At 53.2% G+C, this 25,868-nt stretch overlaps 1 protein-coding gene across 2 annotated transcripts in view; it reads right to left on the bottom strand.

Moving 5' to 3' along the window:
* Positions 1 to 25,490, bottom strand: part of FOXJ2 (forkhead box J2) — a 53,094-nt gene extending 27,604 nt beyond the window's left edge. The window contains exon 1 of one of the 2 annotated variants that reach the window (XM_068166027.1): positions 24,032 to 25,490. The gene's annotated coding sequence lies outside the window, so the exon portion shown is untranslated. The remainder of the gene's footprint in view (positions 1 to 24,031) is intronic. The other variant, XM_068166026.1, reaches the window with a different exon arrangement.
* Positions 25,491 to 25,868: the final 378 nt, after the last annotated feature.

The following is a 25,868-nucleotide window of genomic DNA, read 5'->3' as shown; positions in this document are numbered from 1 at the left end:
ATGACCTGACCCTGCCAGGTCTTATGCTACACCATGCTCCTCAGCACCACCTCTGGAGAACAGGAGGCTCAGGGGAGACCTTATTGCTCTTTACAACTACCTGAAGGAAGGTTGCAGTGAGGTGGGGTGAGCCTCTTCTCCCAGGTAACTAGAAATAGGACGAGAGGGAATGCCCTCAAGTTGTGCCAGGGAAGGTTTAGGTTGGGTATTAGGAAAAATTTCTTTAGCAAAAGAGTGGTTAAGCATTGAAACAGCATTGAAACAGCACTGCCCAGGCAAGGGATAGGAGTCACCAGCCCTGGAGGCATTGAAAACAACAAACCTTTATTTAGAATAAACCAAACCAAGTTGGAAGAGACCTTCAAGATCATCGTGTCCAACCCATCAACCAATCCAACACCACCTAAACAACTAACCCATGGCACCAAGCACCCCATCAAGTCTCCTCCTGAACACCTCCAGGGATGGTGACTCCACCACCTCCCTGGGCAGCACATTCCAATGGGCAATCACTCTCTCTGGGTAGAACTTCTTCCTAATATCCAACCTGAACCTCCCCTGGCGCAGCCTGAGACTGTGTCCTCTTGTTCTGGTGCTGGCTGCCTGGGAGAAGAGACCAACCTCTGCCTGTCTACAACCTCCCTTCAGGGAGTTGTAGAGAGCAATAAGGTCACCCCTGAGTCTCCTCTTCTCCAGGCTAAGCAACCCCAGCTCCCTCAGCCTCTCCTCACAGGGCTGTGTTCCAAACCCCTCATCAACTTTGTTGCCCTTCTCTGGACACCTTCCAGCAAGTCAACCTCCTTCCTAAACTGAGGGGCCCAGAACTGGACACAGGACTCAAGGTGTGGCCTAACCAGTGCAGTGTACAGGGGCACAATGACCTCCCTGCTCCTGCTGGCCACACTCTTCCTGATGCAGGCCAGGATGCCATTGGCCTTCTTGGCTGCCTGGGCACACTGCAGGCTCATGTTCAGCCTACCATCAACCAGCACCCCCAGGTCCCTCTCTGCCTGGCTGCTCTCAGCCACTCTGCCCTCAGCCTGTAGCACTGCCTGGGGTTGCTGTGGCCAATGTGCAGAACAAGTGTGAGCATGGCACCTGAGGGCACAGAGGTACTGGGCTGATGGTTGGACTTGATGACCTTAGAGGTCTTTTCCAACCTAAATGATTCTATGCTCTCTGTGCCTTTGAACACCTTCAGGGCTGGGGATACAGCCACCTCCCTGGGAAGCCTCGGCCAGCCTCTGACAACCCTGTCACTCAACATGTTGTTTCTAATATTGGAGCACAGCCCTGTGAGGAGAGGCTGAGGGAGCTGGGGTTGCTTAGCCTGGAGAAGAGGAGGCTCAGGGGAGACCTCATTGCTCTCTACAACTACCTGAAGGGAGGTTGTAGCCAGGTGGGGGTTGGTCTCTTCTCCCAGGCATCCAGCACCAGAACAAGACGACACAGTCTCAAGCTGTGCCAGGGGAGGTTTAGGCTGGAGGTGAGGAGAAAGTTCTTCCCAGCAAGAGAGATTGCCCATGGGAATGTGCTGCCCAGGGAGGTGGTGGAGCCACCATCCCTGGACGTGTTCAGGAAGAGACTGGATGAGGCCCTTGAAGCCATGGTTTAGTTAGACATGAGGTGTTAGGTAGTAGGTTGGACTTAGTGATCTCTGAGGTCTTTTCCAGCCTGTGATTCTGTGTTTCTACAATATCCACCAACCTAAAGCTCCCCTGGTGCAACTTTGAAGCTCCTTCCTCCCATCCTATCACTTGTTACTAGGGAGAAGAGACCAACACCTACCTGGCTACAACCTCCTTCCAGGTAGTTGTAGAGAGTGAGAAGGCCTCCCTTCAGCCTCCTTCCCTCCAGACCAAATAACCCCAGTTCCCTCAGCCACTCTTCATACATTACAGAGACCACTCAGACAGTCTAGGTTAAGATTAGTTTGCTTATTTATGGTGCTGCAGAAGTTAAGTTTGGGAATATGCAACACCTGTCAAAAGAAACAGCTAATTATTCTCAGAGCACAAGTATGCCTAAAATACTTCTGAGCTGAAAATTCTTCTCTTTGCAGTAAGACTGCCACTGAAGATTTATTCTATTCATTACAATAATAATGGCTGTCCCATTAAACCCCTCCTCACAGCAGCCTGGAAGGAGAAAGGAAACCAAGCACTTTGGAGAACTCAGCTGGAAGGCTGAGCCCAGAGAGTGGTGGTGAATGGTGCCACAGCCAGCTGGCAGCCAGGCACCAGTGGTGTGCCCCAGGGATCAGTGCTGGGCCCCATCCTCTTGAACATCTTCATTGATGATCTGGATGAGGGCATTGAGTCAGTCATCAGCAAGTTTGCAGATGACACCAAGCTGGGAGCAGATGTTGGTCAGTTAGAGGACAGAAGGGCTCTGCAGAGGGACCTCGACCGACTGGGCAGATGGGCAGAGTCCAACAGGATGGCATTCAACAAGTCCAAGTGCCAGGGGCTGCACTTTGGCTATGGCAATCCCATGCAGAGCTACAGGCTGGGGTCAGAGTGGCTGAGAGCTGCCAAACAGAGAGGGACCTGGGGGTGCTGATTGACAGCTGCCTGAACATGAGCCAGCAGTGTGCCCAGGCAGCCAAGAGGGCCAAGGGCATCCTGGATGAGGGCACTGAGTCCATCATCAGTAAATTTGCAGATGACAGCAAGCTGGGGGCAGGAGTTGATCTGCTGGAGGGTAGAGAGGCTCTGCAGAGGCACCTGGACAGGCTGGACAGATGGGCAGAGGCCAAGGGCAGGAGATTGAACACACAGCTACACACAGCTACAGGCTGGGGTCAGAGTGGCTGAGAGCAGCCAGGCAGAGAGGGACCTGGGGGTGCTGGTTGATGGTAGGCTGAACATGAGCCTGCAGTGTGCCCAGGCAGCCAAGAGGGCCAATGGCATCCTGGCCTGCATCAGGAACAGTGTGGCCAGCAGGAGCAGGGAGGTCATTCTGCCCCTGTACACTGCACTGGTTAGGCCACACCTTGAGTCCTGTGTCCAGTTCTGGGCCCCTCAGGTTAGGAAGGAGGTTGAGATGCTGCAAGGTGTCCAGAGAAGGGCAACAAAGCTGAGGAGGGGTGTGGAACACAGCCCTGTGAGGAGAGGCTGAGGGAGCTGGGGTTGCTTAGCCTGGAGAAGAGGAGGCTCAGGGGAGACCTTCTTGCTCTCTAAAACTACCTGAAGGGAGGTTGTAGCCAGGCAGAGGTTGGTCTCTTCTCCCAGGCAGCCAACACCAGAACAAGAGGACACAGTCTCAGGCTGTGCCAGGGGAGGTTTAGGTTGGAGGTTAGGAAGAAGTTCTCCACAGAGAGAGTGATTGCCCATTGGAATGTGCTGCCCAGGGAGGTGGTGGAGTCACCATCACTGGAGGTGTTCAGGAGGAGACTTGATGGGGTGCTTGGTGCCATGGGTTAGTTGATTAGGTGGTGTTGGATTGGTTGATGGGCTGGACACGATGATCTCTTCCAACCTCGTTTATTCTATGTAATGAAAATACATCACCACAGCAGAAATGCCTCCACAGCATCCCTCCACCCTCAGCACACAGCATTTTACCACTGGAAGTAGGAGCTGCAATTCTAAATATATGCCAAGGCATGCAAGAGAAATCTTTGGCATTTGCCTGAAGAGTATCAGCAAAACAATCACTCTGCCATTGAGAGAGGCATCCTGCATTGCTCTGGGAGTAATTCCATTGATAGCATGTACCTGGGATGAAAAGTTCCCAGGGAACCACAGAGTCTGGGACAGAGAAACTGCATCTCAGAGAAGCTACTTCCCCCAGATTTCTGAGAGCAGCCAGGTTGAAGAGAAGCTGCATCCCACAGTCTGAGTGGATAGAATAGAATAGACCAGACCAGAAGAAAACAAAACAAACCAGGTTGGAAGAGACCTTCAAGATCATCGTGTCCAACCCATCAACCAATCCAACACCACCTAAACAACTAACCCATGGCACCAAGCACCCCATCAAGTCTCCTCCTGAACACCTCCAGTGATGGTGACTTCACCACCTCCCCAGGCAGCCCATTCCAATGGGCAATCACTCTCTCTGTGTAGAACTTCTTCCTAACCTCCAACCTAAACTTCCCCTGGCACAGCTTGAGACTGTGTCCTCTTGTTCTGGTGCTGCTTGCCTGGGAGAAGAGACCAACCCCTTCCTGGCTACAACCACCCTTCAGGTAGCTGTAGAGAGCAGTAAGGTCTCCCCTGAGTCTCCTCCTCTCCAGGCTAAGCAGCCCCAGCTCCCTCAGCCTCTCCTCATAAGGCTTATGTTACAAACCCCTCACCAACTTTGCTGCCCTGGATGGTTGGTGCCAGAATCTGTGGCACAGACCTCCTCCTCCCAGCTCCAGGAGGTGACCTGGGATGGAACATAAGGATCTGGTTTGCAAATACCTGGTTCTGAGCCTGGTGACACAGGCAGGGCTTTGGGTGCTTTCATCATGGCTGGTTCTGTAAGACATCAGGCCTGAGGGGAGTAAGTGGGAAAGGCTCGTCTGGCAGGGGGAAAAGGGGACTAGGACAAGAAGAAGCAGGGCTCATTCATAGAGCTTTAAACCAGAATCAAAGGGGGATGGGGCTGCAGCTGGGCTTGCACCAGTGGGGCAGTGCTGTGGTATTAAGGAAGAGCAGAAGGCCTCCCAGGCAGGCAGGGAGGGATCAGCATGCTCAGCTCGCTCCCTGCACTGCCTGTCCACCAATGCAGGTAGCACGGGGAATAACCAGGAGGAGCTGGAAACCTGTCTGTGGTCAAGGGGTTATGATCTGATGGCAGTGAGATGGTGGGACAGCTCACAGGGCTGGAATGTGCTCATGGGTGGCTATGGCCTGTTGAGGAGAGGCAGGCCAGCAGGGTGAGGTGCTGGAGTTGCTCTGTGCATGACAGAGCAACCAGAACGTGTTGAGCTCTGTCCCGGGCAGCTGAGGGGAGAGCTGGTGGGTGTGAGTGAAGGGGCAGACTGGCATGGGGAGTACTGTTGTGGGTGTCCATTCCAGGCCAGCAGATGAGGATGAGGAAGTTGAGGAGCTCTTCTACAGGCAGCTGATAACAGCCTCTTAATTACAGCCCTTGGTTCTCCTGGGGGATTCCACACCCAGGTTATTTGCTGGAAGGCCTCCTCAGGCAGCCACAGGCCAGGAGCTTCCCCCAGCTCATCAGTCCTAACTTCCTGATGCAAACAATGGGTGAGCCAGCTAGGAGAGGAGCACTGCTGGATCCCATACTCACTAGCAAGGAGGAGCTGGTTGAAGCAGTGAAGGCTGAGAGCAGCCTTGGCTGCCACAACCATGAGATGGTAGAGTTCAGCATCTTGCATGGTAGGAACAGAATACAAAGGAGGATGACAAGCCTGGCCTTCAGCAGGGCCAACTTTGGCCTTTCCAAGCAATTGCTAGGGAAAATCCCACGGGACAGGGGGCTAGAAGGTAATGGGGCCCAGCAGAGTTGAGTAACATTCAAGTGCCACTTCTGCCAAGCTCAAGATCAGAGCATCCCAACAGGTTGAAAAGCAAGAAGGGGAGCCAGGAGAGCAGCATGGTTACCCTGCTGGGCAAACTCCAGTGGGAAAAGAGTTCACAGACCATGGGAAGAGAGGCTGAGCACTAGGGAAGAACACAAGACTCCTGTCAGAGGATGCAGGCAGGCAACTAGGAAAGCTAAGGCCTCCTTGGAATGAAACCTTTCAAGACAGATTAAGGACAACAAAAAAGGCTTCTTTAGAATAGAGTTAACCAGGTTGGAAAAGACCTCAGAGATCATCAAGTCCAACCTCTCACCCAACACCATCTGATCAACTCAACCATGGCACCAAGTGCCTCATCCAGGCTCTTCCTAAACACCTCAAGGGATGGGGACTCCACCACCTCCCTGGGCAGCACATCCCAATGGCCAATCTCTCTTGCTGGGAAGAACTTCCTCCTGACCTCCAGCCTGAAACTCCCCTGGCACAGCCTGAGACTGTGTCCTCTTGTTCTGGTGCTGCTTGCCTGGGAGAAGAGACCAACCCCCACCTGGCTACAACCACCTTTCAGGTAGTTGTAGAGAGCAATGAGGTCTCCCCTGAGCCTCCTCTTCTCCAGGCTAAGCAACCCCAGCTCCCTCAGCCTCTCCTCACAGGGCTGTGCTCCAGACCCCTCCCCAGCTTTGTTGCCCTTCTCTGGACACCTTCCAGCAACTCAACCTCCTTCCTAAACTGAGGGGCCCAGAACTGGACACAGGACTCAAGGTGTGGCCTAACCAGTGCAGAGTACAAGGCACAATGACCTCCCTGCTCCTGCTGGCCACACTGTTCCTGATGCAGGCCAGGATGCCATTGGCCCTCTTGGCTGCCTGGGCACACTGCAGGCTCATGTTCAGCCTACCATCAACCAGCACCCCCAGGTCCCTCTCTGCCTGGCTGCTCTCAGCCACTCTGACCCCAGCCTGTAGCACTGCATGGGGTTGCTGTGGCCAATGTGCAGAACCTGGCACTTGGATGTGTTCAATCTCCTGCCCTTGGCCTCTGCCCATCTGTCCAGCCTGTCCAGGTCCCTCTGCAGAGCCTCTCTACCCTCCAGCAGATCAACTCCTGCCCCCTGCTTGGTGTCATCTGCATGTTTACTGGTGATGGACTCAATGCCCTCATCCAGATCATCAATAAAGATATTGAACAGGATGGGGCCCAGCACTGATCCCTGGGGCACACCACTGCAGACAAAACTGACACTGGAGGCAAGGCAGACCACTGCTGCCTGAGGTGGTTGTGCTGGTGATAGAGGATAAAAAGAAGGCAGAGATACTAAATGCCTTCTTTTCCCTGTCGATACTGTGGAGCCTGTCCTCAAGAGCACCAGACCCCTGAGGCCCCAGAGCAGGTCAAGATAAAGGAGGAGTTTGCCTTGGTTGATGAGCATGGGGCTAGGGATCAGTTTAGCAATCTGGACAGCCATAAACCCATGGGTCCTGATGGGATGCACCTGCAGCTGCTGAGGGAGCTGGCAGCAGTCAGTGCTAGGCCACTCTCCATCATCTTTGGTAAGTCATGGGGAACAAGGAGAGGGACCTGAGGAGTGGAGGAAAGCCAATGCCACTCCAGTCTTCAAAAAGGGCAAGAAGGATGATCCAGGTAACTGTAGACTGGTCAGCCCCACCTCCATCCTTGGCACTGCCTAGAGAGGCACAGCAAGGACAAGAGGGTCATTAGGAGCAGTCAGCATGGCTCTACCAAGGGGAAGTCATGGCTGACCAACCTGACAGCCTTTTATGAGGACATAACCAGGTGGACAGATGATGGCAGAGCAGTGGATGTGGTTTGTCTTGATTTCAGGCAAGCATTTGACACCATCTCCCTCAGCATCCTTGCAGCTAAGCTGAAGCAGGGGGGTCTGGATGATCAGGTAGTGAGGTGGATTGGGAAGTGGTTGAAGGAAAGAAGTCAGAGAGCTGTGGCCAATGGACAGAGCCTAGCTGGAGTCCCTCAGGGGTCAGTACTGGGACCACTACTGTTCAATATATTCAGCAGCAGCCCAGATGGGGGCACAGAGAGCACTCTCAGGTTTGCTGGTGGCACCAAGCTGGGTGGAGTGGCTGAGACACCTGGAGGCTGTGCTGCCATTCAGCCAGACTTAGGCTGAGAGCTGGGCAGGGAGGAATTGAATGCAGTTCAAGAAGAACTGTAGAAGCTGTGGAGTATTGCTGTTATTAACAGTATCACAGCATTACCAAGGTTGGAAGAGACCTCAAAGATCAAGTCCAACCTGTCACCACAGACCTCATGACTAGCCCATGGCACCAAGTGCCACATCCAATCCCCTCTTGAACACCTAAGTCTTGCATCTTGTCCCACCTTGCTGGGAAAGAACAATGCCATGGACCAATACAGGCTGGGGGCTAACCTGTTAGAGAGCAGCTCTGGTGAAAAGGACCTGGGAGTCCTGGTGGACAACAGGATGACCATGAGGCAGCAATGTGCTCTTGTGGCCAAGAAGGCCAATGCCATTCTGGGCTGTATGGTTAGTAGGTTGAGAGAGGTTCTCCTGCCCCTCTACACTGCCCTGGTGAGGCCACATCTGGAATATTGTGCCTGGCTCTGGGACCCTCAGTTGAAGGAGGACCTGAGGGAACTGCTTCGAAGAGTCCAGCACAGAGGCACAGGGGTGATTAAGAGAGTAGAACACCTCCCTTAGGAGGAAAAGCTGAGGGAGCTGGATCTCTTTAGCTTGGAGGAGACTGAGAGGGGACCTCATGAATGTTGATGTGAATGGTGCATGCTGGAAGGACAGAACCAGGCTCTTCTCAGTGATGTCCAAGGATAGGACAAGGGGCAATGGGTGCAATCTGGAGCACAGAAGGTACACTTGAACAGAAGGAATTTTATTCCCTGTAAGGGTGACAGAACAGGCTGCCCAGAGAGGCTGAGGAGTCTCCTTCTCTGGAAACATTCAAACCCACTTGGATGCATTCCTGGGTGACCTGCTCTACATGGCCCTGCTCTAGCAAAGGGGTTGGACTTGGATGATAGAAATCATAGAATCAATGAGGTTGGAAAAGACCTCAGAGATCATCAAGTGCAACCTGTCACTCAACACCTCAGGACTAACTAAACCATGGCTCCAATCCCCTCTTGAACACCTCCAGGGGTGGTGATCTTGCAAGGTCCCTTCCAACCCCTAACACTCTGTGATCCTTTGATTTCCATTTTAGCTGCCTGTCAAGAGTCCCATCCAGTAGCAAACCCAGCACAGGATATACAAGCACTGATAGCATAATCCAAATTAGCTCTGAAGTTACAGACACCATCAGAAGTAGGTGAGCATGCAGAGCATCCTGCCCAGAAGATCTTCACATCATTGCAAAGACATGTAGAGAAAATCAGATTGAAAGAATCCCACATGCACCTATGGCAACTGCATTTGTGTTCCCATGCAAAAGCAACGGCTCTGCCAGGGAGAAAAGGTTAACCTTGTTGCCCCTCCAACCTGATCTCCTTCTGTGCCCAGGTGACTGCCTGGTGGATGTGGGGCAGGCTGTGGATGTGGTCTGCCTGGACTTCAGCAAGGCCTTTGACACCATCCCCCACAGTAAACTGCTGTCTAAGCTGTCAGCCCCTGGCTTGGACAGCAGCACTCTGAGCTGGGTTAGGAACTGGCTGGAGGCTGAGCCCAGAGAGTGGTGGTGAATGGTGCCACAGCCAGCTGGCAGCCAGGCACCAGTGGTGTGCCCCAGGGATCAGTGCTGGGCCCCATCCTCTTTAACATCTTCATTGATGATCTGGATGAGGGCATTGAGTCAGTCATCAGCAAATTTGCAGATGACACCAAGTTAGGAGCAGATGTTGGTCAGTTAGAGGGCAGAAGGGCTCTGCAGAGGGACCTCGACCGACTGGACAGATGGGCAGAGTCCAACAGGATGGCATTCAACAAGTCCAAGTGCCAGGGGCTGCACTTTGGCCACAGCAACCCCATGCAGAGCTACAGGCTGGGGTCAGAGTGGCTGAGAGCTGCCAAACAGAGAGGGACCTGGGGGTACTGATTGACAGCTGCCTAAACATGAGCCAGCAGTGTGCCCAGGTGGCCAAGAGGGCCAATGGCATCCTGGCCTGCAGCAGGAACAGTGTGGCCAGCAGGAGCAGGGAGGTCATTGTGCCCTGTGCTCTGCACTGGTTAGGCCACACCTTGAGTCCTGTGTCCAGTTCTGGGCCCCTCAGTTTAAGAAGGACATTGAGAGACTTGAAGGTGTCCAGAGAAGGGCAACAAGGCTGGGGAGAGGCCTTGAGCACAGCCCTGTGAGGAGAGGCTGAGGGAGCTGGGGTTGCTTAGCCTGGAGAAGAGGAGGCTCAGGGGAGACCTCATTGCTCTCTACAACTACCTGAAGGGAGGCTGTAGCCAGGAGGGGGTTGGTCTCTTCTCCCAGGCAAGCAGCACCAGAACAAGAGGACACAGTCTCAAGCTGTGCCAGGGGAAGTTTAGGTTGGATGTTAGGAGAAAGTTCTTCCCAGAGAGAGTTGTTAGCCATTGGAATGTGCTGCCCAGGGAGGTGGTGGAGTCCTCATCCCTGGAGGTGTTCAAGAGGGGATTGGATGTGGCACTTGGTGCCATGGTGTAGTCATGAGGTCTGTGGTGACACGCTGAACTTGATGGTCTTTGAGGTCTCTTCCACCCTTGGTGATTCTGTGATACTGTTAATAACAGCAATACTCCACAGCTTCTACACAAGAGAGCCCCCAGAGGTAAATGGATGCCACCCAGGCACAGCGGAAATGAAAATCTGACTGCCAGTGGTCACAGCCTGCTCACCAAAGGCTGAACCACTGAATAAAGATCAATCAATAGGAACTCTGTCATAACTGCTGAAACAAGCCACAACCCACTCTGGCCCACTTGTGGAAACAGGAATCAAGCCCTAGCAAGACCTGTGTGCTGAGTTCACAGAAAATAAGGGAATTGGTACCAAAAGCAGGGCAGTGGCATGGCCTGTGGCAGCAATGTGGATGCAGCAGGAAACTCCCAGGGTTACCATTACCAAAGCACTGCAGAAAAGCCTCTGAAAGAGAAGTCTGGAAGCAAAGAGCAGCTGAAACTGAACGAATAGAATAGAAGAGACTAGAATAGAGACTAGAATAGAATTACATAGAATAAACCAGGTTGGAAGAGACCTTCAAGATCATTGCATCCAACCCATCAACCAATCCAACCCACCCAAACAGCTAACCCATGGCACCAAGCACCCCATCAAGTCTCCTCTTGAAAACCTCCAATGATGGCAACTCCACCACCTCCCCAGACAGCCCATTCCAATGGCCAATCACTCTCTCTGTCTAGAACTTCTTCCTAACATCCAGCCTAAACCTCCCCTGGCGCAGCCTGACACTGTGTCCTCTTGTTCTAGTACTGGCTGCCTGGGAGAAGTGACCAACATCCGCCTGTCTACAACCTCCCTTCAGGTAGTTGTAGAGAGTAATATAAGGTCACCCCTGAGTCTCCTCCTCTCCAGGCTAAGCAATCGCAGCTCCCTCAGTCTTTCCTCCTTCTGTAAGCCACCAGACAAATTCCTTTGCTCACACACACTGTTTTAAAGCATTTCTTTGCAAGTAGACCAGACCAGGCTGGAAGAGACCTTCAAGGTCATCGAGTCCAACCCATCAACCAATCCAACACCACCTAATCAACTAACCCATGGCACCAAGCACCCCATCAAGTCTCCTCCTGAACACCTCCAGGGATGGTGAATCCACCACCTCCCCAGGCAGCACATTCCAATGGGCAATCACTCTCTCTGTGTAGAACTTCCTCCTGACCTCCAGCCAAAACCTCCCCTGGCGCAGCCTGAGACTGTGTCCTCTTGTTCTGGTGCTGCTTGCCTGGGAGAAGAGACCAACCTCTGCCTGTCTACAACCTCCCTTCAGGGAGTTGTAGAGAGCAAGAAGGTCACCTCTGAGCCTCCTCTTCTCCAGGCTAAGCAACCCCAGCTCCCTCAGCCTCTCCTCACAGGGCTGTGCTCCAAGCCCCTCACCAGAATGGTCAGAACAACTCAGTAACACGGTGTGGAGATCACCCCTTAGGTCTCAACCACTGTTTCAACATCATTCCTTTACACTATGCTGCTGGCAGCTTCTCTGAATGAAATGACTGAATTGTACTGAGACAAACCAGCTGAGAACTCCCAGCCAGGCTCACACCTTGTAAAGATTTGTCCCATGCCTGAATGTCAGGAGGACTCAGAACCACACAGGCAAAGAATATACACCCATTGACAGTTCATTCCAACTAACAGTGCTAGCACTGCACTGACTTTTGCATCCTAGTCATAAGATGATCCATTGTGAGCATCATCCTCAGACTAAATCTCCTGCTCAGTTCCTTACAGACACTGACAGAAGGCCCTTGCTTCAGCACACATCCTTGCCTTTGCAACTAGGAGTAAACACTGCTCTGCTCCCACCCTGACCTGCCCAGTCTTAGGAGAGAGAGGCTGGGGAAGGGGAGAGAGACGGAGAGGCAGGCTGGGGAAGGGGAGAGAGACAGAGAGGCAGGCTGGGGAAGGGGAGAGAGACAGAGAGGCTGGCTGGGGAAGGGGAGAGAGACAGAGAGGCTGGCTGGGGAAGGGGAGAGAGACAGAGAGGCTGGCTGGGGAAGGGGAGAGAGACAGAGAGGCTGGCTGGGGAAGGGGAGAGAGACAGAGAGGCAGGCTGGGGAAGGGGAGAGAGACAGAGAGGCAGGCTGGGGAAGGGGAGAGAGACAGAGAGGCAGGGGAAGGGGAGAGAGACAGAGAGGCTGGCTGGGGAAGGGGAGAGAGACAGAGAGGCTGGCTGGGGAAGGGGAGAGAGACAGAGAGGCTGGCTGGGGAAGGGGAGAGAGACAGAGAGGCTGGCTGGGGCAGGGGAGAGAGACAGAGAGGCTGGCTGGGGAAGGGGAGAGAGACAGAGAGGCAGGCTGGGGAAGGGGAGAGAGACAGAGAGGCAGGCTGGGGAAGGGGAGAGAGACGGAGAGGCAGGCTGGGGAAGGGGAGAGAGACAGAGAGGCTGGGGAAGGGGAGAGAGACAGAGAGGCTGGGGAAGGGGAGAGAGACAGAGAGGCTGGGGAAGGGGAGAGAGACAGAGAGGCTGGGGAAGGGGAGAGAGACAGAGAGGCTGGGGAAGGGGAGAGAGACAGAGAGGCTGGGGAAGGGGAGAGAGACAGAGAGGCTGGGGAAGGGGAGAGAGACAGAGAGGCTGGGGAAGGGGAGACAGACAGAGAGGCTGGGGAAGGGGAGACAGACAGAGAGGCTGGGGAAGGGGAGAGAGACAGAGAGGCTGGGGAAGGGGAGACAGACAGAGAGGCTGGGGAAGGGGAGACAGACAGAGAGGCTGGGGAAGGGGAGAGAGAGACAGAGAGGCTGGGGAAGGGGAGAGAGACAGAGAGGCTGGGGAAGGGGAGAGAGACAGAGAGGCTGGGGAAGGGGAGAGAGACAGAGAGGCTGGGGAAGGGGAGACAGACAGAGAGGCTGGGGAAGGGGAGACAGACAGAGAGGCTGGGGAAGGGGAGACAGACAGAGAGGCTGGGGAAGGGGAGACAGACAGAGAGGCTGGGGAAGGGGAGACAGACAGAGAGGCTGGGGAAGGGGAGACAGACAGAGAGGCTGGGGAAGGGGAGACAGACAGAGAGGCTGGGGAAGGGGAGACAGACAGAGAGGCTGGGGAAGGGGAGACAGACAGAGAGGCTGGGGAAGGGGAGACAGACAGAGAGGCTGGGGAAGGGGAGAGAGACAGAGAGGCTGGGGAAGGGGAGACAGACAGAGAGGCAGGGGAAGGGGAGACAGACAGAGAGGCAGGGGAAGGGGAGACAGACAGAGAGGCAGGGGAAGGGGAGACAGACAGAGAGGCAGGGGAAGGGGAGACAGACAGAGAGGCAGGGGAAGGGGAGACAGACAGAGAGGCAGGGGAAGGGAAGACAGACAGAGAGGCTGGCTGGGGAAGGGGAGACAGACAGAGAGGCTGGCTGGGGAAGGGGAGAGAGACAGAGAGGCTGGCTGGGGAAGGGGAGAGAGACAGAGAGGCAGGGGAAGGGGAGAGAGACAGAGAGGCAGGGGAAGGGGAGAGAGACAGAGAGGCAGGGGAAGGGGAGAGAGACAGAGAGGCAGGGGAAGGGGAGAGAGACAGAGAGGCAGGGGAAGGGGAGAGAGACAGAGAGGCAGGGGAAGGGGGAGAGAGACAGAGAGGCTGGCTGGGGAAGGGGAGAGAGAGACAGAGAGGCTGGCTGGGGAAGGGGAGAGAGACAGAGAGGCTGGCTGGGGAAGGGGAGAGAGACAGAGAGGCTGGCTGGGGAAGGGGAGAGAGACAGAGAGGCTGGCTGGGGAAGGGGGAGAGAGACAGAGAGGCTGGCTGGGGAAGGGGAGAGAGACAGAGAGGCTGGCTGGGGAAGGGGAGAGAGACAGAGAGGCTGGCTGGGGAAGGGGAGAGAGACAGAGAGGCTGGCTGGGGAAGGGGGAGAGAGACAGAGAGGCTGGCTGGGGAAGGGGAGAGAGACAGAGAGGCTGGGGAAGGGGAGGCAGACAGAGAGACTCATTTTCCCTTTCGTCATCATGCTTCTTTACAGAAGCAGCCAGGGAGAGGAGGGTACAGACAGGAAGCCAACTGCCCCTGACTATCAGTTAAGACCTTCTGAATAATTTTCAACTATGGAAATCAGTAGCTTGCAGTGTGCCTGGCCCCGATTGGCTGGCAATTTTCCTCTGTGTATCAAGGTATGAGTCAGCTGAGGAAGAATGTGAAGAGATGCCCATGCAAGAAATGAAAAACACAAGGTTGAGTTTGTGCTGCTGGCAGGGTGAATGGCAGGGGAGACAGTGACAGGCAGGGGAGACACAGAAAGGTAAAGGCCCCTTGGAGTGAGTACAAGAAGCTGGAACCTTATGTGGTGGAAGGCAGCCACAGAACAGGCATCTCAAGGAGGAGATGGCAACATGTTGAGAAAATGGGCCAGGAAGGTAGCTCCAGTAATTGTGCTTTCAACAAGGCCAGAAGGAAACCCTGCATGATGTAGGAGTTATCATGATGTTATCATGATGATATCAAGGCCAACAAGAACCAAGGCCATCACTAACCAAGATAGTAAATGAAGGCAAAAGTGTAAGGCTTACCCAGAGGCTGAGAAAGAAGTGGGAGATTAGATGAGTGCATGTACAGAGCAAGGTAAGTGTGAGAGGCCTTGAGCACAGCCCCGTGAGGAGAGGCTGAGGGAGCTGGGGTTGCTTAGCCTGGAGAAGAGGAGGCTCAGGGGAGACCTCATTGCTCTCTCCAACTGCCTGGGAGGTGGTTGTAGCCAGGAAGGGGTTGGTCTCTTCTGCCAGGCAACCAGCACCAGAACAAGAGGACACAGTCTCAAGCTGTGCCAGGGGAGGTTTAGGCTGGAGGTGAGGAGAAAGTTCTTCACTGAGTGAGTCATTCACCATTGGGATGTGCTGCCCAGGGAGGTGGTGGAGTCCCCATCCCTGGAGGTGTTCAAGAGAGGATTGGATGTGGCACTTGGTGCCATGGTCTAGTCATGAGGTCTGTGGTGACAGGTTGGACTTGATCCTTAAGGTCTCTTCCAACCTTAGTGATACTGTGAAAACCCATGTTACAGGCCCAACTGTGCAGGCTTGTCACAGAGGAAAGCAGGAAACCAAGGGAAATTGCAGAGGAGCTTTCTAGAGCTCCACCTTGGCCTCAGCAGTCTTAACCCTGCAGCAAACCATTCACAAAGATGGGAAGGCAGCATGCTAAGTTGTGCCATTTAGTACCACTGGCATGAAAGAAGGTAAAGAAAAACAAAGAGAGGACACCAGGGGTGGGTTCTGGGTTGAAAGCATGAAAAACACAAACAGCTTAGTGCAGAGGCAACCAAACAAATTACCAGAGCAGCAGGAGGGAAAGAAGGAAAACACTGAGACAAAAGTCAAGGGAGGACAGGATTTCAAGACTGGGCATGATCAAGTGTCAAAACCAGCAAGGAAGCCAAGAAGGATGAAGATGGAATGGAGACCCTGAGACCTGGCCAAGAAAAGGTCATCAGAGAGCTTCAGAGAGCTTCGAGGGAGTCAGAGTAGCTGTACTTAACTTAAACAAGAGTTCTAGGCTGCAAACACTGTGCAGGATCTTCTACTTTGGGAGTCACAGCTCCTTCTATGAAATAAAACTGGGACACCATGCTTTGAGTGTGTTTTAGTGCCCCCAAAAGTGGCATGCAGAGGTTTTAAGCTCAGTGTCACACTGTAATTCAAGTCATCAACAGCCTTCAGAACGTGTTTTTCATCCTTAAACTTTGGAACCCTTACAAAGCATCAAAATCACACCTTGAGTCCTGTGTCCACTTCTGGGCCTCTCAGTTTAGGAAGGACATTGAGAGACTTGAAGGTGTCCAGAGAAGGGCAACAAGGCTGGGGAGAGGCCTTGAGCACAGCCCCGTGAGGAGAGGCTGAGGGAGCTGGGGTTGCTTAGCCTGGAGAAGAGGAGGCTCAGGGGAGACCTTCTTGCTGTCTACAACTACCTGAAGGGAATAGAATAGAATAGAATAGAATAGAATAGAATAGAATAGAATAGAATAGACCTGACCAGGTTGGAAGAGACCTTCAAGATCATCGTGTCCAACCCATCAACCAACACCACCTAAACAACTAACCCATGGCACCAAGCACCCCATCAAGTCTCCTCCTGAACACCTCCAGTGATGGTGACTCCACCACCTCCCTGGGCAGCACATTCCAATGGGCAATCACTCTCTCTGTGTAGAACTTCTTCCTAACAGGAGGTTAGGAGGTTGTAGCCAGGAGGGGGTTGGTCTCTTCTCCCAGGCAAGCAGCACCAGAACAAGAGGACACAGTCTCAAGCTGTGCCAGGGGAGGTTTAGGCTGGAGGTGAGGAGAAAGTTCTTCACTGAGAGAGTCATTCACCATTGGAATGTGCTGCCCAGGGAGGTGGTGGAGTCCCCATCCCTGGAGGTGTTCAAGAGGGGATTGGATGTGGCACTTGGTGCCATGGTCTAGTCATGAGGTCTGTGGTGACAGGTTGGACTTGATGATCCTTGAGGTCTCTTCCAACCTTGGTGATACTGTGATAAAAAACCTGCTCCACAATAAATGAGAAGCCATGCATGGGGAGTGAAGAGCCCAAGCTCAGCCAGCAAAGGAGCAGCAGGACCATGCTGAGGGCAGAGCTCTCCAAAATCACAGAGCCGTTCTCCCCAGGCAAAGCTTGCATGCTTCACTCAGGTAGGATCATAGGAATCATAGGATCAATATGGTTGGAAAAGACCTCAGAGATCATCAAGTCCAACCTGTCACCCAACACCTCAGGACTATTACACCATGGCACCAAGTGCCACATCAAATCCCCTCTTGAACTCCTTCACTACTTGGAAAAAAATTCCCAGCCAAGACACAACTGCTTTACAGACCTCAAAGCAGCCTGTCCATCTGTACACATAACAAACCTCTCTCTCCCACTCCTATATGTACAAGTCAATTTCTTGAGATTTTAACTCACACTCAAGTGATTAATGATGCTCATTTCAGAGACCTCTGCAAACCACGAAACACCCCAAGCTAGTTTCACAGTTAAAGTGCCAGAGTAGCTGTGTTGCTGGAGATGAAAAGGAGCCTCTCTTGTGTGATACTTTTCCCTCTTACAAAGCAAAAAGCTTCTAGCAAATGCATCACAGTACCACAGTAGAACTAAGGTTGGAAGAGACCTCGAGGATCATCAAGTCCAACCTTCAAGTCTCTCAATGTCCTTCTTAAACTGAGGGACCCAGAACTGGACACAGGACTCAAGGTGTGGCCTAACCAGTGCAGAGCACAGGGCACAATGACTTCCCTGCTCCTGCTGGCCACACTGTTCCTGCTGCAGGCCAGGATGCCCTTGGCCTTCTTGGCCACCTGGGCACACTGCTGGCTCATGTTCAGGCAGCTGTCAATCAGCACCCCCAGGTCCCTCTCTCTTTGGCAGCTCTCAGCCACTCTGACCCCAGCCTGTAGCTCTGCATGGGGTTGCTGTGGCCAAAGTGCAGCCCCTGGCACTTGGACTTGTTGAATGCCATCCTGTTGGACTCTGCCCATCTGTCCAGTTGGTTGAGGTCCCTCTGCAGAGCCCTTCTGCCCTCTCACTGACCAACATCTGCTCCCAGCTTGGTGTCATCTGCAAACTTGCTGATGACTGACTCCATCCCCTCATCCAGATCATCAATGGAGATATTTAAGAGGATGGGGCCCAGCACTGATCCCTGGGGCACACCACTGGTGCCTGGCTGCCAGCTGGCTGTGGCACCATTCACCACCACTCTCTGGGCTCAGCCTCCAGCCAGTTCCTAACCCAGCTCAGAGTGCTGCTGTCCAAGCCAGGGGCTGACAGCTTAGCCAGGAGTTTGCTATGGGGGACGGTGTCAAAGGCCTTGCTGCAGTCCAGGCAGACCACATCCACAGCCTGCCCCACAGCCACCAGGCAGTCACCTGATCATAGAAGGAGATCAGGTTGGAGAGACAGGACCTGCCCCTCCTAAATCCATGCTGGCTGGACCTGAGCCCTTGGCCATCCTTCAGGTGTGCAGTTCTTGCCCCCAGGATAATCTGCTCCATCACTTTCCCTGGCACTGAGGTCAGGCTGCCAGGCCTGGAGTTTCCAGGTTCCTCCATCCGACCCTTCTTGTGGATGGGGACCACCTTGTCATACATCCCAGACATCTATCCAATGAATCACAGACCTGTTAGGGTCGGAAGGGACCCCAAGGATCATCCAGTTCCAGGTAGAGAGAAAGGTAACTGCAGAGGGAACTACTTCATCAGCTTGTTTGTTTTCAGTTGCAAGTTCCTGATGGGGAGGCAGAAGTGTTTTGGGTTTACTTAATAGCTGGTTTTTTTTGTGGGGAAACTGAGAATTCAGAAACTCTGCTCCTTGAATGGGTGACCACAAAAAAGGTGCAGATTCCTTCCCAATTACCCAAATCTGAACTTTTAGCAGTAATTACCTACTTCTCACACAATCAGCCCCACTCTTTGTAGAGCAGAAAGCATAAACAACATCTGAATTGCTAATTAGATATTAAAAACAAAATTAAAAGGCAAATGTTTCTTCCCTGAAGGTATAAAAGCTCTCACTCATCACCTCGCCCTCTCCCTCATTATTCACTCTCCCTCAGACACACAAAAAAGGGCCAAAGAGAGGATGTGCATTCCCTTATTTCTTCACTTCACCTCAAATACATTGACCAGATTAGAAAACTCAGGAATGGGGTACCAGGCCTTGCACAGACCCTGCACCCCAGCTCTCAAGAGCAAGATCCTGGAAAGTGGAAAGAACCAGGGAATGTAACTCAAAGGCTTTTCATTCCAACCGCCTCAAATCCAGCTGGTCCTGAGGAAGGCAAGAGAGGTAGGGCAGAAGGGAGAGTGGGAGAATGAGCCTGGTGGATCATGAAATGCTACTCCCCAGCAACAGGTACTGACCACAGGACCAAATGCCAAAGGGACAGCACAGAGAATAGAATGGGATAGAATGGGATAGAACGGGATAGAATGGAATAGAATGGAACAGAACGGACCAGACCAGGCCAGACCAGGTTGGAAGAGACCTTCAAGACCATCGTGTCCAACCCATCAACCAATCCAACACCACCTAAACAACTAACCCATGGCACCAAGCACCCCAGCAAGTCTCTTCCTGAACACCTCCAATGATGGTGACTCCACCACCTCCCCAGGCAGCCCATTCCAATGGGCAATCACTCTCTCTGTATAGAACTTCCTCCTAACCTCCAACCTAAACCTCCCCTGGTGCAGCCTGAGACTGTGTCCTCTTGTTCTGGTGCTGGCTGCCTGGGAGAAGAGACCAACCTCTGCCTGTCTACAACCTCCCTTCAGGTAGTTGTAGAGAGCAATGAGGTCTCCCCTGAGCCTCCTCTTCTCCAGGCTAAGCAACCCCAGCTCCCTCAGCCTCTCCTCACAGGGCTGTGTTCCAAACCCCTCACCAACAAGATGCAAGGAGCAGTGCAGAAAGAACTGGGAGGAGGAACGGAGTGTAGGAGGCAATGAGTGTATGGAAGTAGGCGGAGTGAAAACATGCTGGGCCTTAAACATGCAGAGAGGAACCCAATTGTGACATGAGGCTGGGAAGCTCAACATGGGACTCAGGGAAAGGTTCCAAAAGGGCAGGAACTACCAAAATCTCTTTGTTGTCTACCTCTAAGACACCAACTCCAAGGTTCATAATAATATCATAGTATCAGTCAGGGTTGGAAGGGACCACGAGCATCATCTAGTTCCAATCCCCCTGCCATGGGCAGGGACACCCCACACTAGATCAGACTGCCCAGAGCCTCATCCAACCTGGGCTTAAACACCTCCAGGGCTGGGGCCTCAACCACCTGCCTGGACAACCCATTCCAGGGCTTCACCACTCTCATGGGGAAGAACTTCCTCCTCACCCCCAGCCTGAATCTCCCCACCTCCAGGATGTGGTAGGAGATGAGGCAGGGGAGAGACAGAAGGCTGGAACAACAGCCCAGTGCAGATTTGAGGAGAGCACAAGCCACGCCGTGAAGCTGGTCCCAAGCCCTGCTGTGTGGTCTCTCAATTCTTTTGTACCCCCATGATTGTGCATTTTCATTTTGAACTTCAAATGAAAACTTGCAATTCCTTAACTGCAAAACCATACAGCAGCATGTTTGCTCTTGCTCAGCACCAGACATGCACAGGCTGCCTTTAAAAGGGAAAACATGAGCACGGGGCAAGAGCACATTATAGACTTTTAACTTCATCTTAGTGAAATAAGAAACAAACCCAACAGAAGAGGCAGAAAAAGCAGCACCACTGACTCCTACCAAGACGGTGAGCTTCTGGGGGCTAAGCACATCAGTGGTGTGTTCTGGCTAAACTAATACCACGTGGAGCTGCCGGCAACAGAGAGATTTAAATGCTTTTCTTTAGGTTTCAGAGTTCACACCATCAGAGAGTTCAAATGTTTTGGGGATGCCATTTTAGGCTGTCCACTAATCTAGGCACTACTCATCTTTTCCAGGTTGTCTTCCAGACCCAGCATGCCAGAAAGGGTCCTTTGAAAGCTTCGATTCTAAAGCATCGCTCAGCGATAGACTCTACAAACGCAGTACTGCAAGACACACAGCTCTGTGTGAGTGTCACTGCCCAGGCTTCCAACCAACAGCAGGAGAAACAAGTGGAAAAATCAGTCCAACAGCCTTCAACTTCTTTGGTTGCCAATGCCTGAGATGTAATTCCTGTTTGACAACTGTGTAAAAGGAGATAATCAGCTCCGTCCTGCTCTCGGGAGACAGCTGTCCGTATCGCAGTTGCCATGAGCCATGCTTCCTTTCTGACATCTGAAGGGCCAAAGGTCCAAGCTGTGATGCAGACTGAATCTCCCTGCTATAGGAAGGGCAGCTGAAGCTCAGGTGAAGAGGCAGGAAGCACAGAGACCTGTAACTGTGGCAAGCAAAAACTTCTCCAGAGACAGCAGGGTTCAGCTGGGATGTTTGGGGGTTCCTGGGAGGACTTTGTGTTGTTGGGCTGGGGGGGTCACTTCTTTTGGTGGTTTGTTTGGTTTGGTGGTGGGTTTTGGGTTGGGTGTTCATTTGTCTATTCTATTCTATTCTATTCTATTCTACTCTATTCTACTCTATTCTACTCTATCCTATCCTACTCTATCCTATCCTACTCCATCCTATCCTACTCCATCCTATCCTATCCTACCCAAAGTACTATAGTGGCCATAACCCCATCTCAGACTGGGAAATTACATCCTCACTCCTCAAACTGTTTCTTGCATGTCATATCCACTTTTCTGCCTCCCAGAATCTTACTTACAGAGCCATGTTTCCAGATGAAACCCCAGACCTTACAGAACACATGCTTAAACACTACTATAACCTCAGGATCTTCCAGTAATTTCCCCCTAACTCTCTAGACCACCTCATTTAACCCCAGTTAATGGCCTGACCTGAGAAGCAGCACACACTAAGTTTTTGGATGGGAGCAAAGCGTCCATAGGACAGGAGCTGACTGCTTCCACTTAGAAAGTATCATAGTATCAGTCAGGGTTGGAAGGGACCACAAGGAGCATCTAGTTCCAACCCCCCTGCCATGGGCAGGGACACCCCACACTACATCAGCCTGGCCACAGCCTCATCCAGCCTGGCCTTAAACACCTCCAGGGACAGAGCCCCAACCACCTCCCTGGACAACCCATGCCAGGGCTTCACCACTCTCATGGGGAAGAACTTCCTCCTCACCTCCAGCCTCAATCTCCCCACCTCCAGCTTCATTCCATTCCCCCTAGTCCTATCACTGCCTGAGATCCTGAGCAGTCCCTCCCCAGCCTTCTTGTAACCCCCTTCAGATACTGGAAGGCCACAATGAGGTCAGGTTAAGTCAGCTTTTGGAAGCATGGACATCCCAGCTGGCATTTACAGACCCATGCCTGTGTAACTACATGTCTCTGTACTCAAATATTGAAGTCAACTGTACATTCCTGGGCAGTCACAAGAATTATGCTGTTTACGTAGGTACCTAAACCTATTTACTTAGGTACCTAAATGTGGGGTTTAGAGCCTAAGCTGAGGTGTTTGGGTTCAGCACTCTTAATGTAAACTCTTGAAGAGGCAGCACTTCCACTTCAACGTGTCTGTAAAGCACCATGCATTTTTATGGAGACAAACAACACTCTGCCTTTTTCTTTGAGGGATACTTTTGGATGAAACAAATGGTGCAGGGGAGCTGCAGCATTCCCCCCCAGAGTAAGCTTCACTTTTGCCTGTGAGGAACAGTTGATGGGAATACCATGATCACACTCAAGAGCTATGCTCACTAGAAAGAAAAATACCCTTCTCTTCCTTAAAATTACAGCTGCATTTTAGACTACAAAATTGATTGAGAGTCAGCACTGGGTGCATTGTCAGCAATTAACAAATTACTCTACAGCACACAACTTTCAGCCTGGTATGTCTGGCGTGAATATTTAAAGCTCAGGCAGCAAACACCACGTCTTAATCTTTACCATGAGCACTGAACAACAAACCATTTCATGTGCAGCAAGATGATGGCTGTGGGAGAGCAGAATTTTGTGAGGCTGGCATACACGCTCCCTGAAGTGCCCTGGCATCCATCAGAGCCAAAAGCACTTGAAAAATGTCAAGTCATTACTGTGAGGAAAGGGGCAGGATGAAGTAAATCAACCTCAGCAGCATGAAAAGTCAGTTACCCCTTGGATGTACAAAGGCCAGAATGCCTCAGTTATCTCTTCCCTTGTGCTAGATAATACAGCTCCACTCAAAACAGGCTGATTGCATAACTAAAGGGCAACAGGTAGGAGGGCACCTAACAGTACCCCCAGAACAGATGCACGCCTCATGGTTCAGCCTTGCCTCAGACAGAGACACCTTCTGAAGCTACCTAGAGCTGTCAAAATGACGAATAGCTCTGGAGAGATCTCGCAGCTTTTGTCTAATCTCCATAGTTCCTTCTTCAGGGACTCCTTGTTAACCATTGTGCTCCCAAATGGATGCCAGAAGGGTTCCTGCTCTGGCCAAGGACCCTTTGATCTTCCATTTCGTCACTGCTGTCTCACTGAAGCACAGAGGCAGGAATGTATCAGGAGAGACACCCTGACACTCTGCTATGGGAGTCTGTTTTGACTTCATTTGAGATAAATCTCCCTCAGCCTTGATTTCTCAGGAAATCACTACCCTAGTGTCAGACCACTCATTTGTGAGTGGAAATTAACTGCCTCGTTTTCAGAAGGCAGCCAGCTTGGCTCCCCATGGCACTAGCACGAGGATTCACATCCCCAGCCCCGGAATACAGCGTGAATCACAGACGAAAACTGGTGGCAACAGAATGGCTTCTCCTGCCTTTCGGAACAGGCTCCACCAGCACCGGCATGACTTTCATACCCAGGCCCCTCAGCACCACAGCACCCACTCTCAAGGGCACTCCTTCCAGAATCCATCCCACAGCCCCTAGGCACATTAGCACATACATCCTGGGGCACTGGCACTAGGATCTGCATCCCCAAACGATGTCATTCACATTGTTGTGAGCACAGTGTGACCCACACGGAGAGCAACTGACACTCCAACCCCACAGGTGCATCCTTGGACACTAGTACACCACATCGCTGCTCCTGACTTCTCAATGCCTTTTTGGCCAGTATTATCCTTCTCAGTGACCCCTAAACGACAGAAATTAATTCATACCAATAATGATGAAGACTGAGCCTAGGATATGTCAGTGAAAGAAAGTGGAAGGGAAAGGGTAGGGAGGTTTCTTACAATTAAATAGGTCTAAGGTCTCCCATAAGCTAAATAGTGAGGGGAAGCAGCAGGTCAATTCCAAACAGCATATAAGGGAGCTAAATTACAGAGATGGAGAAAGACATGCAGAAAAAGAAGCCTGGGGAGAGGTTCAGAAAGAGAAGGAATTAAAAGGAAAGCAGATACAATGAGAGAGATGGAAAACAAGGACAGAAGGCTAAAGAAGAGGACAGCTAGGAAGAGAAAGGCAATATAACGTGGTCACTCACTCTGTCTGGAAGATTTTCTGGAGGGAGGTGGATTATCTTCAGTGTTGGTTTCTGGAGTGCTGCCCTTCACACTTCTCTGAGACCCATCATCAGAGCATTGCTGTCAGCTACTCCAAGAGCTTCTTGAAGAAATATTTGGAGGGCGCAGGGTTTGTGGACGAAACCAGGGTCTTGAGTACTAAACCAATCTGCCTGGGACTCTCAGCCCCCTAAAACTGCCTTCTGGCAGCTGACTGCTAAAGGGGTGCTCCCCCAGGAGACAGCTTTTCCACTGATTGTCAGGTAATTTGATACCAATTTCCCTACCTGCAAATCAGTCTCCTCTCCCCTCGAGGTGCACCTTACCCTTAAGGCTGAGCTAATGTCTTTGTCTGAAAAAAAATTCTTGCTCTCTCTGTAGGGATCAGCTGCAAATGCTGCCTTCTCCTTTCCCTGTAACGGGGAGGTGCACCTTCTCTCCTCGCACAGGGTGTTGGAGGAAAACCCTCTGGGGGTTAGGGGATGAAGAATCTTCCCTCTGATGAGGGATACTGTCCGTATTGGAAATTACCTGTATCTCCAGGGGTTAACATCAAATGGAAAAGGGAAGAGTATCTAAATCTGACCCTGCTTTCTCTCCCTTGTTTTTCCTTCTCTGCTGCCTGCTGAGCAGATGTAAAAAATTGAAATTACTGGGTATCTGGAGCTCCTGATTACTTCTGTCTTGGGGACTGTCTTTCTTGGGCATATGGGGTTTCTTCTGTCTGGCCTGAGGAAGAACTGGGGAAGTGCTGTCTCTTCCACTTGGCAGAGAAATTTCCTCAGTGGCAGGGGGGTGCAGATGGCTTGGGTTGCTCTCACAAGCCTCAGCAGCGGGGCTCTGAGGATGCAGACCTGCTTCTAGATAGTTAGGAGGGCTCGGGGGCGGGGGCCTCTGCCCACCCTCGGCTCCTTAGCGGGGAACGGGGTAAATGTCAAGCTCCCACGGCAGTTGCGGGGGACGGGGGCTGGCAGGCAGCTGTGCCTCGGTTTCCCAGCGAAGCGGGGTCGGCGAGGGGCTACCGGGGTGCCCCCCAGGCCGGGCGCGGGGCTGCCGAGCGGGGCTGGCCCCTCTCGGCCCTGGATGCAGCAGCGGAGCGAAGGGCAGAGTCTCTTCCCCACCCCGGCAGGCTACGGGGGTGTCCCCCCCACCCCTGCTGCCCGGAGGCTGTCCCTCGCTTCCCCCCAGGCCCCAGCTCCTCTCGCCCGGGCCCGGCTACCACGGCAGGCCGCGGCTGCTGGCGGGCCTGCGCGGGGCTGAGCAGCCGTCTCCGCCGCTTCCCGCTGGGCCTCCGCTTCGTCCCCGGGGCGCTCCCCGGGCTCCGGTGCCGGGGGAGGGGGGGCCCGGCCGGGCGGCGCTGAGTCTCTCCAGGCCCCACCGCTCCCGCGGCTGCTGCTCCGGGCTGCGGCTCCACTGCAGGCCCCGGCTCCTCCCCGGCCTCCGCTCCGCCTCCCCGGGCTCCCCCCGGCCGCGGCCGCCCCCGCCTCCCCGGGTTAAGGAGGCGCCGGGCCCGGGGAGCTCCGGCCGCCCGAGCTGAGGCCGCGCCCGCCCCAGCCGGGCAAGGAGGGATCTGGCATCGCCCGGAGAGCCTGGCTGGCCGGCGGGACCGCTGCGGGCTGCGGGCTGCGGGCTGCGGCCTTGCCCAGCCCCCGCGCCTGCCCCGGGGCTCCCTGCGCCCTGCAGGGGCCGCGGGCCTCGCCCCTCGCTCAGCGCGGGGCAGCAGCCCCCTGCCGCCCCCCAGCTCTTGGGCCCCCCCCGCCACCGGCTCTCGGCCGCCCAGGGGTCATCCCTTCTGGCCTGCGGGCTCTCCTCGGCGCC

This window comes from Melanerpes formicivorus, unplaced genomic scaffold (assembly GCF_026170545.1).
Source record: "Melanerpes formicivorus ecotype bairdi unplaced genomic scaffold, bMelFor1.0.p_v2 SCAF_96, whole genome shotgun sequence".
NCBI classification, from domain to species: Eukaryota; Metazoa; Chordata; class Aves; order Piciformes; family Picidae; genus Melanerpes; species Melanerpes formicivorus.
Note: the sequence above shows the minus strand (reverse complement) of the source record. Positions and strands in the feature narration are given on the sequence as shown.